This window comes from Uranotaenia lowii, chromosome 3, assembly GCF_029784155.1.
Source record: "Uranotaenia lowii strain MFRU-FL chromosome 3, ASM2978415v1, whole genome shotgun sequence".
Classification (NCBI taxonomy): domain Eukaryota; kingdom Metazoa; phylum Arthropoda; class Insecta; order Diptera; family Culicidae; genus Uranotaenia; species Uranotaenia lowii.
The window spans coordinates 51,979,499-51,997,607 of NC_073693.1; the positions used below are offsets into that span (position 1 = coordinate 51,979,499).

Genomic DNA, 18,109 nt, shown 5'->3' on the forward strand with positions numbered 1-18,109 from the left:
AGACAGAGTTATATTCGCAATTTAGATTTTCATCAAAATTCAGATTCTGAATTCAGGATTTGGAATTTTATACAAGATTCAGTAATAAAATAAATTTTATAAAGAATTGAAAATTCGTAGTTTTCGAAAATTTACATTCGAAAACTTTTGACTCAGATTCAAAATCAAGAATTACCATAACATAATAATTATTCTATTTTATTTTTAGAATCCAAATCCAGATTATTTTAAACTCGTGTTCAAAGCACGAGAAAGCAGTGTTTAAGGATTTGGAATTCAAATTGTGAATTCAGCTTAAAAGCTATCCGATAACCCTCATCCGTCCCAGAAAATTTTACCCGTTACAATCCTTGGAGTGTCAATTTGACACTCCTGACTGACCAATATATCTCTCTGTAGCTTCTAACTTCAGTTTTATTGCAAACTAAGTGAAAACACGTAGCTGATCTACAGTCTTTTTTCGGAAACTTTTCTTAGACTTTGAATTACGGAAAACTGAAGTCTTGCAGGTGAATCATTCCTGTGTTACATTACGATATTCCCAAAACTATAAACTTTGTGAACATCGGTTGATAAACAAGAGAGATATAAAGGGTGATACGGTCAAAATTTGGTCAATATCAACTTGACGTATTTCTTTCAATTTTGCATTTAAAAAAAACTGAACACCCCTCATTTTGAAAGTGTGTGTGTGTAGAATGTTGCTCCTATTTTGATTTTGGAATTCACTCTTCAGTTGTCAAAATGCCTCTCTCTCCGAGATGCCGCAAATAAGCTGGGTGTATCGTCTACAACCGTGCATCGAGCCAAAAAACGAGCCGGACTATCGACTTACAAGAAGGTAGTGACTCCAAATCGCGATGATAAACAAAATACGACGGCCAAAGCGCAATCCCGGAGGCTGTACACGACGATGCTGACGAAGTTTGACTGCGTGGGAATGGACGACGAAACCTACGTCAAAGCCGACTACAAGCAGCTTCCGGGACAGGAGTTTTATACGGCAAAAGGAAGGGGAAAGGTAGCAGATATTTTCAAGCACATGAAACTGTCAAAGTTCACGAAGAAAAATCTGGTTTGGCAAGCCATCTGTACCTGTGGCTTGAAAAGCAGCATTTTCATAGCTTCCGGGACTGTCAATCAAGAAATTTATGTGAAAGAGTGTTTGAATAAACGTCTGCTGCCTTTCCTGAAGAAACACGGTTGTTCCGTGCTGTTTTGGCCGGATTTGGCATCTTGCCATTACGGTAAAAAGGTCATGGAGTGGTACGCCGCCAACAACGTGCAGATGGTTCCCAAGGACAAGAACCCTCCCAACACGCCAGAGCTCCGCCCAATTGAGAAATACTGGGCTATTGTCAAGCGGAACCTAAAGAATACCAAAAAAACTGCTAAGTACGAGCAGCAGTTCAAGGCAAACTAGCTTTCTGCGGCGAAGAAGGTGGAATTTCAGGCAATCAGGCAAAATTTTCCCGATATTTTGAATAACGTGCCGCTGTTGAGCCACCACTTTTCCGAGGATCAGGTTAAAGTTAAAAGGTGTCCTACATCAAATCACGGGATAAAATTGCCCATTGAGGCAATTGATTTTGGCTTTTTTATACTGTAATACATATCTTTCATATGAGATGTCTAAAAAGTGAGTTTCGTATCACAAAATTCGTCCAGGAATTTCAATCTGCAACCCTTCAGTGTTGACATAATTAATACTTGTGATTCTTGGTTGGTTGGAAAATTGATCCTGCCATTTTGGACTGTCAATTTTTATAGGAGGCACTCTATATCGTTAATTGACAACAGCTACCTATAACCCATGGGCAATCAGATCAGCTGCGGATGGACGCAATCACAGGACCATGAAAAAACAGCCATCATTGAACCAACAACCCGCCTAATATCACGTGTTTTCCAAACGACTGGAATTGGTTCTATTATTCACAAAGCAATAGCGAGGGCTATATATGTGTACTGGAGCCATGGAGCTTTAATAAACTAACTCTTTTCTAAACGACATCCCCTCTCCCCTTTTCCCGACCGGTTTCGTGTGTTTCTTAAATAAGTTATTAGGTAGTCCTCCTGCACGGAAGTTTTGCGTAGTACCAGCCTAGGTTCAATTTATTTTCTTTGGCCTTGGTGGGTCGGGTGCTGTCCTGTCAGTTTCGTACATGTATTTTTAGTGGCCATTTGAGACGAACTAGGACTATTAGTTTGCACCTCGTCCTAAGTTGATTGGCTATGTTTTTTTCTGTTTATTGAGCCTCTTTAATTCTTTTCACCGAATGAACAAGACCACATCGATACAGCGAACAGCTGCCGGCGCTAATTCCAATTACGAGAACATGCATCGTTGCAAGGATCAGCCGACAACCTCCATGTGCTGTTGGACTGGTGTGGATTGAAAAGCTTATTTCAGGTTGCATAATCAAGCTGCTATCGAATCGAACAAATAACACCCAATGATGGTGCTATTTTCGTTTCCTTTTTTCGAAAGTTGTTGTTTCTTCTTCACAGAACATCCCATTAAGGGTCGATTGGGAATACAAAAAAACTGTCATAGCTCAATGAGGTTGGTTGCATCCGACCTAACCTATAAAACTTATAACGAGTGTCCCCTTCCCGCTTTTTTCTATTTATTGGCAAAGGCCTCTACTCTAATTGTCCTCGACTATTTCGAATAGTATCAGCGAAGCAGTTTTTCATTTTCCACAGAGGACGCTCTAGCGAACGAGCGTTATACAACATTGGAGCTGGGTGTGTAAGATAGGGAATTGTGTACCTCGGGCCGGGGAACCACGTTACGTAAACCAGAAATCAATAGAAGACGACGACTTCTTCCCTTCATACTAGGAATGGCGGTTCTGAAGTTGAATATTTACCAACGGAGCTATGGGATAACTTTGGCGAACGAGCGAGCGAGCTCCCAGTTAAAAATAGGTTTTGAACAGACTGCCGGGACCGGGACACCGCTAATCCAGGGAAGCAACTTTAAGTTTCTCTGTAGGATGGATCTCATGCGTCGCTATCTTCGGGGAGCAGTAGCACCAGTACCGAAGAAGAATGGTTCGACTTTTTATTTAGCGTGTTCAGCGTCCTAAGTGAAACCGTAAATTTATTTGATTTTCTTGAAAAGACTTCCCGGCACAATTGTGATACCGCTGGCTGTTTGGCAATTGGATGCCTTCGTGTGTTGAAAATGTCAACCATCATGAAATTGGCCGGGAGATTTATTAACGCGGTAGCACGGTGCCCCACGGGATGACGATGATGGTGCTCGAGGAGTTTTTCATCCAAGCGGGAGTCTGTCTTTGAGCGGTAGCTCTACCTACTCGAGATGAGGATTTATTTTTGATCAAATTAAAATAGAACCACGGAGCGTCGTGGAACCGCGGCGACAACTAATCAAAACTGTTCGTGCCGGTGCCGGTGTTTTACGGTTGAATTTGAATTTGTGCATGCACATCAGAATGCACCGAGAGTAGCTAAATACAATGTGTGGCGACTGATATGTGCGCTCTAATGTCAATGTCCCGTTACGGTTGAAATTACAGAAAATGAGAAATCCAAATTGGGAATTAAAAATAAAAAGTAGATGGTTGAAATCGATAGAATTTATCTAGAAGAACATTCCTATCTTTGAGAAAATACGGAGCCATATGGAACGATAGTCATTTTAGAAAATGGCTTCAGATATGTGTATCTTAGTAAGAAGCTTCGTCTGACTAACATTGCAAGCAACAAAAAATTTCCAATCTAATTTTAAGATTTTTTTAAAAATTGAGTTAAGTTTTTTACGAAAGTCTTTGATATGCTATCACCTTATTTGAAATTTTGCTAGAAATTTCTCAAAAAAAATCATATGCATTGCATACTGTAAGGCGCCAATAAGTATATGGAAAGATCTTAAAAATTCAGTAAACATAAAATTTCATCAACTAAGTACGGTAAATGTTTATCTCGAAAAATTTCGGATTTGAAGATTTAATTTGATTTATTGAAATTAGTATCTAAGTATATGATTTTTTTTATTGATTAAAAATAATTTTGTAAAATGAAAAAGGTGATCTAAACAAATTTATAAAGCCTCGTGAAATAGTTGACATGCAGCGCTAACTGGTGTTAACTGGCAGAACTAGAAAAAGGAAGCTGATTTTTCCTTGTAGCATGCTGGAGAAAAAATTTGTTAACTAAAGTTAACCTTTTCTGCTGTTTTCAAGGCACTAAAAAGCAGTTATATTTTTATTTCAATAATTGAAAACTCAGGTTTTTAGCTGCGATTTGTCAACAACACTGAAAAATTGATTTTTTTTCATCAAGAATAATTTTTTAAAGTCAGATTTTTTTCAACTTTTTCAAAACCGAACAAAAATGCGTCATAATCAATTTCACTGAGCTGAAACATTTTAATTTATGACTTTTCTCTCAAGAAGAAAAAAAGTTGAACTGAGAATGATACAATCAACCACGTGACTTTTTCTCGGCAAGGTCACGGAAAACCCGGAAAACGGACAAAAGTAATCACGTAACAGCTTTCGGTTCGGAAGTAAAAAAAAAGAAGGTCCTTGAATTGTTGATCCCTCCCATCATTGCATCATTGGTTGGTCGTTCGAGGTCTGAATCTAGGTCATTCCAAGCAGCTGCACCGGGATGAAGTTGTTAGGAGATGCATTCGCCACCCATCCACCCACAAGTAGCGCGTCAGCATCCGGAAAGAAGTGTGCGCAATGGCAACTCTTCAGGGCCCGATTCAGCAAGGATAGTTTCCAGCGTGAGACTTTTTTTTCTAGCTAGGTTGTTTCTGAATTATGAGATTGTGTGTGTTTCTGAAAAATTGTTACCTAATCATTGCAGAAAATCTGGAATCACCAAACAAAATCTGCGGAGCGTGACGTCCGACCCCATTGTATGCAAATAATCGTTGGCAGCTTCTGAGCAGCGGAATCGCTACCATGGCTAGCTGAGCTGGACAAGAAATCCTCCACAAAGTTTTCACCACTACACAACAAGTCACTTCAAATTCGCGTGTTACTCCTGGCGTGGGATCGTTTCAATAATTGGGTTTCAGTTTAAGGTCCCACCACAAGAGAAAGAAGATTCACTTCGAAAGGTCAAGAAACTCCCTTGCCGAGATTGTCCATACAGTTTGATCAGTTCGATTCAGAGGCACGACCAGCAAAACCTTTCACACACTCTACAACACTTCGTATACCAGATATAGGGAGTTGCAACTTCCAAACGAAGCAACTTGCAAATACAATTGAACTTACACTTCGCAGCCCCCCGCTTAGACGACGATGGGAACCTAAAGATTTGCGCTCGAGAAATTAAAAACAGGTTTATGACTCAAAACTTGGTCACCGGGTACCGGTTTTACCGGCCGGCTTTTGGAAGCCCGAAGACTGACTTTTTCAACGGTATGTTTGCACCAATTCATGCTTTCTAATAATCCTTTTCATCAGTTTTTTTTTGGTTTGTTAATTTTCAATAGTAATCGCAGATGGTCTACTTACGGTACCGGAAGCACTTGCACTTAACCACAAACGACACAAAAAATCACTGAACTATAGAAGGACTCAAGGTCCTTCCATCGAGAATTTAGCAACATCTTATCTAACGCACTGAACAGGCAAAGGTCCGGCTGGGAGAGCAATTCAATTTCTTTGCTGCTGGGGACCACTAACCTTCTATCAACCGCTGAACTCGAAATTCAACTGTATAGTGATTCCGTTGATGCCAGCAGCTTTTTCATAGGTTTCAGCCCGGCAAGCATTTGCGATACCATCATCCCCACTACCAGCGCGCAATTTCGTTGGATACACATGTGTGGCGCGCGCGGCGTTTTGTGTATCCAGCAGAAGTGCCGCGCCGCGTCTCACACTAGCAAACAGTGTGAACTGCTCGAATTCGTGTACATATGTCGTATACGGATACGAATTCGAGCTCCTTCTGTGCAACGAACGCGTGCGACGACTCGACTCACACGATGAAGGCAAAAATATGCCGGATAGCATCAACATCATCATCAACAGCAGATACATGGGATGGATGCATTCAGCAAGGAAACCGGTGCGCGGTAGGCGGCGAGTAGATGCATACGCTATACGTATACCTCACGTATACCTTGAATAAGACGAGCCCACCAACAACAGAGAACGGGAGAAAAAAGAACGAAAAAGTTGTCACTCGCTGTCGCATTTCGCAAATCGCGTCGCACCAAAGTGGGTGGGTGTTGTGCAACATTTGCGCAACGGATGTGACAAAAAGTTGGGACGAATGGATTTCAACCACGCTGCTAGGGGGGAAAACAAATTTCTGTTGGGGAAATGGGTTTCCGATATTTGAAATGTTTTACGAAATTTACATTAAATACATCAAACTTTATTTTTTCTCCTCTTCCGGTATTTTGGAAATTTCGAAGGGGGAGGAGGGGGGGGGGGGGGGTGGTGTTTACAAAAAAAAGAAATCGATATTTGTTCCAGATTGATTGCCATTGAGGTTTTTTTTTCTCGAGGATCTGATCCATTTCGGGCGTGAAATTGTTAAAACTATGGTGTCAGGTGCCAAAGAAAAATGGAGTTCAAAAAAGTATGATTCAAAAGCAGTAGAAGCCTAATATCAGATTTACTAAGCACAAGAAAAAATGTAAAAAAGAGCGCATTTGTCATTTTTGTCATTTTTGTCATATTTGTCATTTTTGTAATTTTTGTCATATTTGTCATTTTTGCCATTTTTGTCATTTTTGTCATTTTTGTCATTTTTGTCATTTTTGTCATTTTTGTCATTTTTGTCATTTTTGTCATTTTTGTCATTTTTGTCATTTTTGTCATTTTTGTCATTTTTGTCATTTTTGTCATTTTTGTCATTTTTGTCATTTTTGTCATTTTTGTCATTTTTGTCATTTTTGTCATTTTTGTCATTTTTGTCATTTTTGTCATTTTTGTCATTTTTGTCATTTTTGTCATTTTTGTCATTTTTGTCATTTTTGTCATTTTTGTCATTTTTGTCATTTTTGTCATTTTTGTCATTTTTGTCATTTTTGTCTTTTTTGTCATTTTTATCATTTTTGTCATTTTTGTCATTTTCGCAATTTTTGTCATTTTTGTCATTTTTGTAATTTTTGTCATTTTTGTCATTTATGTCATTTTTGTCATTTTTGTCACTTTTATCATATTTGTCATTTTGCTTGTTATATATTTTTTTGTTTTTTTTTTGTCATTTGTCTTTTTTGTCGTTTTTGTCATTTTTGTAATTGTTTGTTTTGTTTGTTGTTGAATTTTAAAGAATCTCAACTAAAAGTTAATTCATCTCTTCTGTAATTTTTGTCATTTTTATTGTTCTTGTTAATTTTTGTCCAATTTTGTTCAAAAGAAAAATGGAATTGAAAAAGTAGGATTCAGAAGCAGTAGAAGCCTAATATTAGATTTACTAAGCACAAGAAAAATTGTAAAAAAGAGCGCAGAAAGAGAATTCAATATCAAAATCGAGAAACTCACTCATGGGCAGATCATAAAAATTTCAAGTCAAACATTTTAATTCATAATGAAATAAAAATTAATTAGAAGGAAAATGTAAAAAAAAACAGAGATAAACAAAAGAAGTGGAATCAAGAATTTAAAACAATTCAAAATTTACAGAACATTTATTTAAAAATCAGATCCTCAATGTTCTGAGAGTTCAAGTGATAAGCAATGAAAACATTGGAAAAATATTGACAACAAGCAATGAATTTCGAACTTTGAACTAGTGAGCTTTTGAGAAGAATTTTCCGCCATCAAAATTGGAATGATAGTGGAATATAATTTAAAACCAAATTGTATTTATGAATTTTCAAAAAAAAGAGCAATAATAATACATATTAATAATTGAAAATTTAATTTCAATTTTTTCCCAGAATATTCATTTTTTCCCAGAAGTTTTTTTATATTTTATATAAAACTAGCTGATCCCATAGATACGAAATCCGTTTCGCTTTCAACTTGGAATATGTCATGAACAGTTTGTATGAAAGTTTATTGCTAAGCATTCTCCAGATGCACTTCTGAATTCATTGTTAAGTAATAATTGCAAAATTATTGGACGATAACTTTTTCTGTCGTCTGCTACTAAATTTGAAATCAGGAATCAATTGACCGTGCCAAAAAACCACGTATTTAAATTTGGACTAAATCATTGCATGACAACGCAATTATTGCCAAAAAGCTAAACCCCTTTCGGGGGCTCCCTCAAAACTCCCGTGTGCAAATTTTCAAAGCAATTCATTGTACAACAACGTCAACATTGCTAAAAACAGTGAAAAATTAACTTATATGGACGACCCCTTTCGTCGACCCCTGGCAAAACATTTGACATCTGAAATCGTCCTGAAAACTACCGTGTGAAAATTTTCATCCCAATCTGATGTATAATAACGACGATATTGCAAAAATATTGAAAGGTTTACATGGACCCGGCCCCGTACGTGAATTTAATACCTGAAATCCATTGCTCATCTCTCAAAACTTTCGTGTATCAATTTTCGTCTGAATCCGATGTATAATAACGACAATATCGCATACACAGTGAATAGTTAATATGGACGACCCCTTTGGCCGACCCCTGAGTTTAGTTTGGATAATGTATATTCTGTTCGGATCAAATGGACTGTATTATCGTTCAAAATAAAAACGCGTCTGTTACGTTCAACAGTCAAAGAACAAGTGATTTATTGGGAGAAAAATACAATGGTATTGGTATGGAAAGCAAAAAAAAACTTGGTATAAATTTCTCTCTATCGGGAAGGGTTGCCGGAACTAACATCCTCCCCGGCGTTGAAATGGACGATTTCAAAATGCAGGATGACACCATTCCTCCTAGGTGTCCAGCGGCAGTAGACAGATCTTCTTAACAGCTCTCGTTGTAGTTTTTCCATTGGGCAGCTGAAGGCTAACCACACGAGTGTGGCCATCCTTACCAGGAATCAACTCTTTGATGCGGGCCATAACCCACTGCAGAGGTGGAAGATTTTCGTCGACCAGCAGCACCAGAGATCCTTCTTTAAACGTTGTATGTTTGAAGTCTTTTTGACGCTGTTGGAGCTCATGTAGATAGTGGGTCATCCAGATTTTCCAGAATTTCTGTTTGAGATCTTGCAAGAATTGCCAGCGAGAGAGCCTGTTCGCTGGGATATCTTGATACGACGGTTCGGCGATTGCTTGGAATTCCCTTCCTATCAGGAAGTGCGCTGGCGTTATCGCACGGATATCATTTGGGTCGTCAGACAGAGGGCATAAAGGACGAGAATTCAAAATTGACTCTATCTGGGCGAGTACCGTTGAGAATTGTTCGTACGACAGGCAATGTTCGGCGAGTATCAACTTGAGATGCGTTTTAACTGACTTCACGCCAGCCTCCCATATACCACCAAAATGGGGACTGTGCGGCGGTATGAAGCTCCATTGAATCCCTCGTTGTGTGGTGAAATCGTTGATTGTACGTTGATGTTGCTCCTCTAGGAACAACGCAGCCAAACGTCGTAGTTCGTTGTTCGCACCCTCGAAATTTGTAGCATTGTCAGAGTAAATTCTTTCTACTAAGCCTCGGCGACTGACAAATCGTTGCAAAGAACCAAGGAACGCTTCAGAGGTCAGGTCGGACACTAATTCAAGGTGGATGCATCGGGTAGCCATACATACGTACAGATGTAGGCCTTTCGTTGTCTGAGGGCTTCTCAACTTGGTAGTAGCACGAACCTTGAACGGTCCAGCGAAATCGAGGCCAGTATTCGTAAATACTGGAGCTGGTTGGACACGGTAATCTGGTAAGTCTCCCATAAACTGTGTGGATCTTTTCGGTTTCAAGCGGTAACATGGTACACAATCATGTACGATCTTGCGTATAAGATTCTTTGCCTTGAGGGGCCAGTAGCGCTGCCTGACGATGGCTAAGAGACTTCGTTGTCCAACGTGGAGGTTCGTAAGATGCAGATGTCGTATCAGTGTTATTGTCAGTGGGTGCTTATCTGGCAGTAGTGCTTGGTGTTTATATTCGTAGGGTACTTGTGCGTTCTTCAGACGACCACCAACGCGAAGAATACCATCATGTGAATCAATGAACGGACTAAGATTGAGGAGCGGGGATTTTACTAATCTGTCGGTTGTTATTAACTTGATTTCTGTTTCAAACATTTCAGCTTGGACAAGTCTCAAAATAAGGGTTGACGCTCGTTTCATTTCGTCAGCTTGCAATAGACCCTTGGTTAGCGTTTTCTTTCCATTGCGGATGTAATCACAAAATCGCACGACGTAAGCCATAGCCCGATGAATAACTGTGAAACGGCTGATTTTATTAAATAATGGCAACCGAGTGTTTGGTAGCGTCGTCAGGAAAATGTTACCTTTTAATTCAGGCAAATCTTCGTCTTTTATCATAAGCGGTTGTTCAATGTCTGGTTCAGTTGATTGAAGACTCGGTGGCCCGTTCCACCAGAGTGTGTGGGCAGCAAGATCTTTCGGTTGAACACCACGAGACAGGCAATCTGCAGGGTTCGAAATTGAGGGTATGTATTTCCAGACGAATTGATCGCCAATAATCTGAATGTCTCGTACTCGGTTACTAACAAAAAGAGCAAGAGTTTCAGGTGGTTTTCGGATCCAACACAGAACTATTTGGGAGTCACTCCACAATATAATACGTCGGACTTGAATTTCGATCGAGGTCAATAGTTTAGCCGTCAGTCGAGTTAGCAGTTGAGCTGCCATCAGTTCGGCACGTGGTGTCGTAATTTGCTTCTGATTGCCAGTCTTGCGGGGTAGAATTCGTGCTTTGCTACATATCAGCTTCATTTCGGCGACTCCATCGTGACGTATCAAACGAGAGTAGAGACAGGCGCCATACGCCAAATCCGATGCGTCCGCAAATCCGTGGAGCTTGATAACCGCTGTTTGTTCACCGAGAATCCATCTGGGGATTCTAACACCATTCAAACAATTCAGTTGGTTGTAGTAGTCGCGCCACAATTGCCCAATTTGTTCCGGAACCTGTTGGTCCCAGTCAAGATTCAGATTCCAGAGCTCCCTCAGGATCAGTTTAGCTGCAGTAACCGCCGGGCCCACGAAGCCCAACGGGTCGAAGATTTTTGCTATTTGGCTCAGGATTTCTCTTTTCGTTGTTGCAGGTTCGGTTAACTTGGACAGGACGAACGTGAAATGGTCTTCAACGGGGTTCCAAGCTACACCAAGCGTTTTCATAATGACGTTGATGCTTGGATCTTCAATTTCGATGCCACTTTCACGTTGCTCCTCAGGAACATCCGCCAGAAGTTCGATACAATTTGAAGCAAATTTGTGCACACTGAAACAACCTCTCTTGAGTAGTTTGACGACTTGGTTCTTCAACTGGATAGTTTCTTCCAACGTGTTTGCTCCCGTTAGAATATCGTCCATATAGCATGCTCTCTGCACAATCTTTGCAGCTAATGGATAGCTTTCTTGTTCATCAATGGCTAGTTGACGCAGTGACATGGTAGCAAGAAATGGGGATGATGCTAGACCATATGTTACTGTCAGTAGATCGAAGGTCTTCAAAGGTTGGCTCTTATCCTCTCGCCAGAGGATTCTCTGATAGGAAACGTCATCTTTATGCAAGGCAACTTGCCGATACATTTTAGGAATATCAGCGGTGAATGCAAATCTGTGCGATCGAAAGTTCAACAGGATAGCGATCAAGTCATTTTGCACAATCGGTCCTATCATCTGCGTTTGGTTAATCGAGACCCCAGAGTCCGAAGAAGCAGATCCATCGAACACTACGCGAAGCTTAGTGGTCGTGCTGGATGGCTTCAAAACGTAGTGGTGCGGTAAGTAGAAACTTGGAGTCTGATCTTCGTCGGCTGTTCGATTCTCCCTCATATGCCCAAGTGCTTCATACTCCTTCAAAAAGTCGCTGTATTGCTTCTTCAATTCTGGTGCTTGATCGAGACGTTTCTCTAGAGCCAAGAATCTTCTCTCAGCCATGCGTTTTGAGTTGCCCAGTCTATTTTGGTCGTCATTGAAAGGGAGCCGAACAATAAATCGTCCCTCAGAGTCACGTCGGTGTGTTTCCTCAAAATGTCGCAAGCAATCTTGTTCTGTGGTCGAAGGAGGGAAATTATCGTTTTCAAATGACTCAATTTCCCAAAAACGGTTTACCAATCGGTCTAGATTTTCTTCGGTAACGGTGGTACAAAACGAGTGGACGACAGATTTTGCTTCAATGGGAACGGAACCGCTTAAAACCCAGCCAAATTGAGTCTCTTGGAGTACAGCGGAACAACGTGGAATATGCATCCGACCAGACTTCAGCATGTCGAAAAATACCTCCGCTCCTAATAACATGTTGATTTTACCAGGTACATCAAACTCAGGATCCGCAAGTTGGAGGTCGTTTGGCAAACTCAAAGCAGCAGTTTCAATTTTCGTCAACGGAAGATTGCCAGTAATTTTGGGTACCACAAGCAGCTCAAGACAAACAGAATAGTTGGCGATACGAGATTCCACCTTCGTATGGACTTTGGAACGGACCTTCGTTTGGATGTCATTCAAACCACTAATGCTGTACTTAGCCGGAATTCTTTTCAAAGCCAATAACGTCGCAAATTGTTCAGTCACGAAGCTAGTATGAGAACCCGAGTCAAGGAGAACACGACAGGGGTAGAGTTGATCGCCTTTGCCATGAACAAGAACCATTGCTGTCGAAAGGAGAATCTGCCTGTCAAAATCTCTCGGTTGGACGCAAAAATTGGAGCGGTTCATTTCATCGTTGTCATCCCTCGACGGTTGTTCGGGTTTCGATTCTTCCAATTTCGTAGACGATGTTTCACCAACAGGCCTGCTGGGCTTCTTGGAACCATCATCAGGATGCAGGAAAGTATGATGACGTTTCTTGCATTTCTTGCACGTACTATGGGAGGAGCAATCTGGCGATCTGTGACCTTGCAGCAAACAATTAAAACAAAGGCCACTGCGGCGGAGGGTAGCGTATTTATCAGACAAACTAGCACTTTTAAAATCATCACACTCCCAAAGTTTGTGACTTTTCGGACATTGAGGACATTTGTTGTGAGTTGCAACCAGCACACTTGCCTTTACTTTCGTTTCTTGGAAATCTCTTGTAGGTCTTGAATTCTTGATAACGGGTTTCATTGGAAGTCGAATCTTTTCTAATACTCGGCATCGTTCACGAAGGAATTCAATGGTGTCGTCATAATCTGGCAACTCTCCAGCAGTTTGAGCTAATTCCTACGCCTTTCTGGTTTCTGGGTCAAGTTTTAAAGCAATGCGATTGATGAGCATGCATTCGCCTAAGTCACCCATAGGTAGTCCGAGATTCCTAAGAGCGTCAACGTTTTTTGTACAGGTATCTATCAGTCTTCGCAACTCAATTGCATTTTCGTTGAGCAGAGTCGGGAGATTAAAAAGTGCATCAATATGTTTGTCTATTATCAATCGTTTGTCCTCAAATCTGTCTATCAACAAACGCCAAGCTGCTGTATAGTCGTTGTTGTTTATAATTTCCTGGTCAATAATACCGGCAGCCTTGCCAACAAGTGAGTTCCGTAGATGGTACAGTTTTATAGCAGGGGACTCAAAACTGTATCGGCTCATGACAGTTTCAAACATTGAGCGAAACGCATACCAATTCTCGTAAGTACCGTCAAAGGTGGGCAATGGTACTTTCAGTGGTGGTAAGTGTGTGCTGGTGACGGGAGTCGTTAATGCCATCGCAGAGCGAGCGACGTGCTCTTCGTTCCTTGTTAAATCGTCAATCAGTTTAGAAATCAAAATGAACGACTCACCGTGTTGCTGCTCAAATTGGACATACGCTACCTCCGCTTGCTCTCGGGTCTCATCGTCGACGTCTGCTTCGTAAATCCGCTGATGGTGTGCGTTGTACTCCGTGTACACATTTTCCACCGCTCGTAACTGCAACTGAAGGAACTGCTTCGATTTCAAATTGGGATTCGGATTCTCGGCACTATGCAGCAAACTCTCGTACACACGATTCAATTTATTCTTCACTGCATTCAATTTAATCCACATCACTTTTAGTTCTTCGCCAGTTCTCTTACTTTGCACTTTCTTCTTTTGTTTTTCTTTTTGTTCACTCACTGTGCCCAAGGCATTTTCAGCAGCACTTCCGTTCGTTTGCTCTCCCACACCAGTGGGGTTTTTTGTCGGTGTGTGTATCATTTTGAAGCCGAACACACTCAACACTCAAATCCGAGGTAACTCACTTTTCGGCAATACTTGCACACACATCAACTAAGTTCCCCTCTCCGACAAATAACCACACTACCACCACTGGTATAGTGAGCAACACTCAAACACTGAATTACGGCTTGGCCGTATCGAATCACAAAATGGCGGTCTTTTTCGCACTGATCGCCTGTCGCCTAAAATAGCGTCCCTTTCCCACGGAAATTAACAAACTTCGGCTGATTCACAACCTCGCTGACAAGCGCCAATAAAAACCCAGTCAACACTCGGTCGTCTCACTATGTCTTCACTTTTCAATAGTAATCGATCAATATTTGACCAATTTTCGATTCATCAAATCTAGCTGACTCGCAGCTTAACGCCAATTTTACAATTGTTGCGTCACTTTTCGTCGTACACCAATCGACTTTTCGTAGCCGGCAAATGGCGTCACTATTCTCAATTCACGCTTTTCGGATAGCAATCAGTCGATCGTTTTTTCACTTCCGGAGGTTCAACCGATCACCAAGCCCGAATCACTTCGCGTTCCAAGTTTTCCGCTCGATAACTTGGTCAAGTATTCCGAAACAAACATCCGGGTCGAAACGGACCAAAAATATGTATATTCTGTTCGGATCAAATGGACTGTATTATCGTTCAAAATAAAAACGCGTCTGTTACGTTTAACAGTCAAAGAACAAGTGATTTATTGGGAGAAAAATACAATGGTATTGGTATGGAAAGCAAAAAAAACTTGGTATAAATTTCTCTCTATCGGGAAGGGTTGCCGGAACTAACAGATAAGTTAAATCAGTTGTTTGTCCCTAATAACTCCTATGTGCAAATTTTCATCCCAATCCTATGTATAAAAACGTCAATATCACTATGTTACTGAAAATTTAACATGGACGACCCCTTTTGCCAGCCCCTTACACTAAATTTGATACCTCAAATCGATTGCACGTCACTCAAAACTATCGTGTACCAATTTTCATCTGAATACGATGTTTAATAACGTCAATATCGCAAAAACAGTGAACAGTTTATATGGACGACCACTTTGGCTGACCTCTTACACAAAATTTAACACCAGAAATCGATTTCTCGTCTTTCAAAACACTCATGTGCAAATTTTCAACACGATCCGATGAAAATTAACGTCAATATCGCGAAAACAATATTTGTCTTCTATGGACGCCCCCCTTCAAAAGGGGTCATCCGAAAATCTAAAAACATTTTTCGTCTTTCCTGGTCCTAATGAGCTTCCATGCCAAATTTCATCTCTCTAGCTCTTAAGACGGCTGAGTCTATAGAGGACAAACAAACAAACAAACAAACAAACATACAGAAATTGCTTTTTATATATATAGATTCATCACTACAATGAGGAAAAAATTTATAAAAAGCAGTTTTTTGATATTTTAAATTTGCGACCGTATAGATTGAAAATAAGATTCGATTATGACAATTTGCTCTGTACAACAAAATATCAGAATTTCAGGCATATTCAAAAAAATCGTATTCAATCTCGTTTTGTTAAAAATAGTTTTAAATGATTTAGTTAAAAAAAATCTGAGAAATGAATCACAGAAATCAAAACAAGAACGCAAGTTTCTTAGCCTTACTGAAATTCCAGTTTCGGGCATAATTTTAAATAAGTGTATTTGAAACGGTTTAAGTATTTTTGAGTCAATAAAGATAGTTCTACAATCGTCATATTCACGATTTTGCCGGTTAATAATTGTAACAGAGTTCAAGGTTTCATCGATACTAACAACAGAATGGCATTTTGGCATTTTGCTTCAAAAGATGATCAAAACAAAACGAAAAGTTCTATTTAAAAATGAGAATATCTCAAGCTACAAATCTGAAATTAACAAAACAAAATTTCTTATTGTGGATGACAAGAATGAAGCATTCGTTTCGAAAAAAAAAACCAGAAAAAATTGTCAATGACCGGACAGCAAAATTCAAAGTTGATGTTGATGCATGTTGAGCATGATTTTAAACTTTTATTCCACAGCTTATAAATGCATACTTCAGACTTGAAACAGAAAATGCCAAAAGTGTTGGAGATGCTCAGAAAATTTACAGTAATGTTAAAAAATTTAAAATTGTTGAAAAAAAAAAATGATCGACAGCTGAAAAGAGTATAAAAACGAAAAATGTGGACGATGGTGAAAAAATTCCTGCTGCCTGGGCAAGATTGACGCTCTGCTCTGAATTCTGAATTGATACACTACAGACTCCTGAGTATTTGGGACTCCTGTACAGAGATTGCGGTTTCAAATGCTACACAGCACAGTTGATATATTTCCTACGAAATTTTCCAAATTAAATGGTTTAATTCTGACAAAATAAATTTTTTAGACTTATTTTATCAATTCACGTACTAAGACTGATGTCGACTTTTAAAGCATAATTTTATGGTATTTCAGATAAACCATGATCAAAAAATTACAGCATTTTTTTTTAAATTTTGATTTGAGAATGGGAATGAGAATAAATCAGAGTTTCCCCAAATTTTATGTTAAACTAGCTGACCCGGTGTGCTTTGCTACACCTTCCAAAAGTTATTGAAATTTGTGGTCCCTAGTTATTTAACTTTTCATTTATTTGCACAAAATTCTAAATTCAATTTCAATATCATAAAAATGTTTTTTCAAAATAAAATTACAACGTTTTTTTTAAATCTTAATTCGTTTATTTTTGAATCCGTGTTTCAATCCTTTTTATGACTCTGGATTTCTTTGCCTCATAAATTTTTAGCTTATGCCAATTTTTTTTATGTATGGAATCTTCGCTGTTTCTTTATTTGTAGAGCGGGTCTCAAACTATCCTAGAAAAGTTTTTTTCTAGGAGACACTTATTTTACCTATTCGTTCTCGAACTATTATACAAATTGTGATAGTGACCTTCTCCATTATTTCTTTAACCCTAATGGAAGGAATGGGGTCTCATAACATCAGAAAAACACTTCTTGTATACAAATACGATTTCATGTCATATATGGCGTCATTCTCGATAAGCTCTCGAGCTTCTAAAAAAATGGGTGAACCTCTCCCCACTTTATATCTCCCCTCTGGCAGGAGAAGGGAGTCTCAAACCATCGAAACAACATTACCCGTTCACAAATATGTTTCCATGAAAATTTGGTTCCATTTACTCGATTAGTTATCCAAATATTTAAAAAAAAAAATGTATGAGTGACCCTCTTTCCGTTATATCGTTCCACTGAACGGAGAGAGGGGTGCTAAATCACCGAAAAAACATTTCTTGTACTCGACTACCCTCCCATGCAAAATTTTGTTTCGTTTGCTTTATTAGTTGTCAAGTTGTGCCATAAAATTTGTATCGGAGCCCCTCTTGCTGCCTACCTTCCCTACCTGGAAGGAGGGGATCAAGATCAAACATTTCGTGTGTTGAAATACATTCTCATGCCTAATTCTGATCCATTTGCTCGATTTTTAGATTGTTCCCATGTCATATTTGGTTCCATTTGTTAGATAAGTGCTTGGTTTATGCAACATAATCGTATATGAGCTCCCGTCTTCTCTAACTGTATCCCCAATTGAAGGAGAAAGAAGTCTCAAATAAGGTAATTACCTTTTTACGTATCCAAATGCTTTCCCATGCCAAAGTTGTTTTCATTTGCTCAAGTTATGCGAAAAACTGTAAAGGAGCCCCCTCTCTCCTTCCTTTCACGCAACTGGAAGAAGGCAGTAGTACCAAATATTCACAGAAGCTTTCCATGTGCTCAAATACCCTTACAAACCAAATTTCGTTTTGATTTGCTGGGTAAGTTCTCGAGTGATGTAAAAAGTGTATGAAAGCACCCTCCTCCCTTAAGATTTTAAAACTTGAAAAACGGAAGGTTCTCAAAATATCATAGAAACATTTCT

General features: G+C 39.5%; 1 protein-coding gene across 2 annotated transcripts in view; it reads right to left on the reverse strand.

The window, feature by feature from the left end:
* Window positions 1–18,109, reverse strand: part of LOC129754518 (arginine kinase 1) — a 139,714-nt gene that overhangs the window by 24,803 nt on the left and 96,802 nt on the right. Inside the window, exon 1 of one of the 2 annotated variants that reach the window (XM_055750643.1) lies at window positions 5,679–5,828. The exons of the other annotated variant lie outside the window; for it this stretch is intronic. The gene's annotated coding sequence lies outside the window, so the exon portion shown is untranslated. Of the gene's footprint in view, window positions 1–5,678; window positions 5,829–18,109 lie in introns of those variants that run through there. 2 annotated transcript variants of the gene reach the window in all.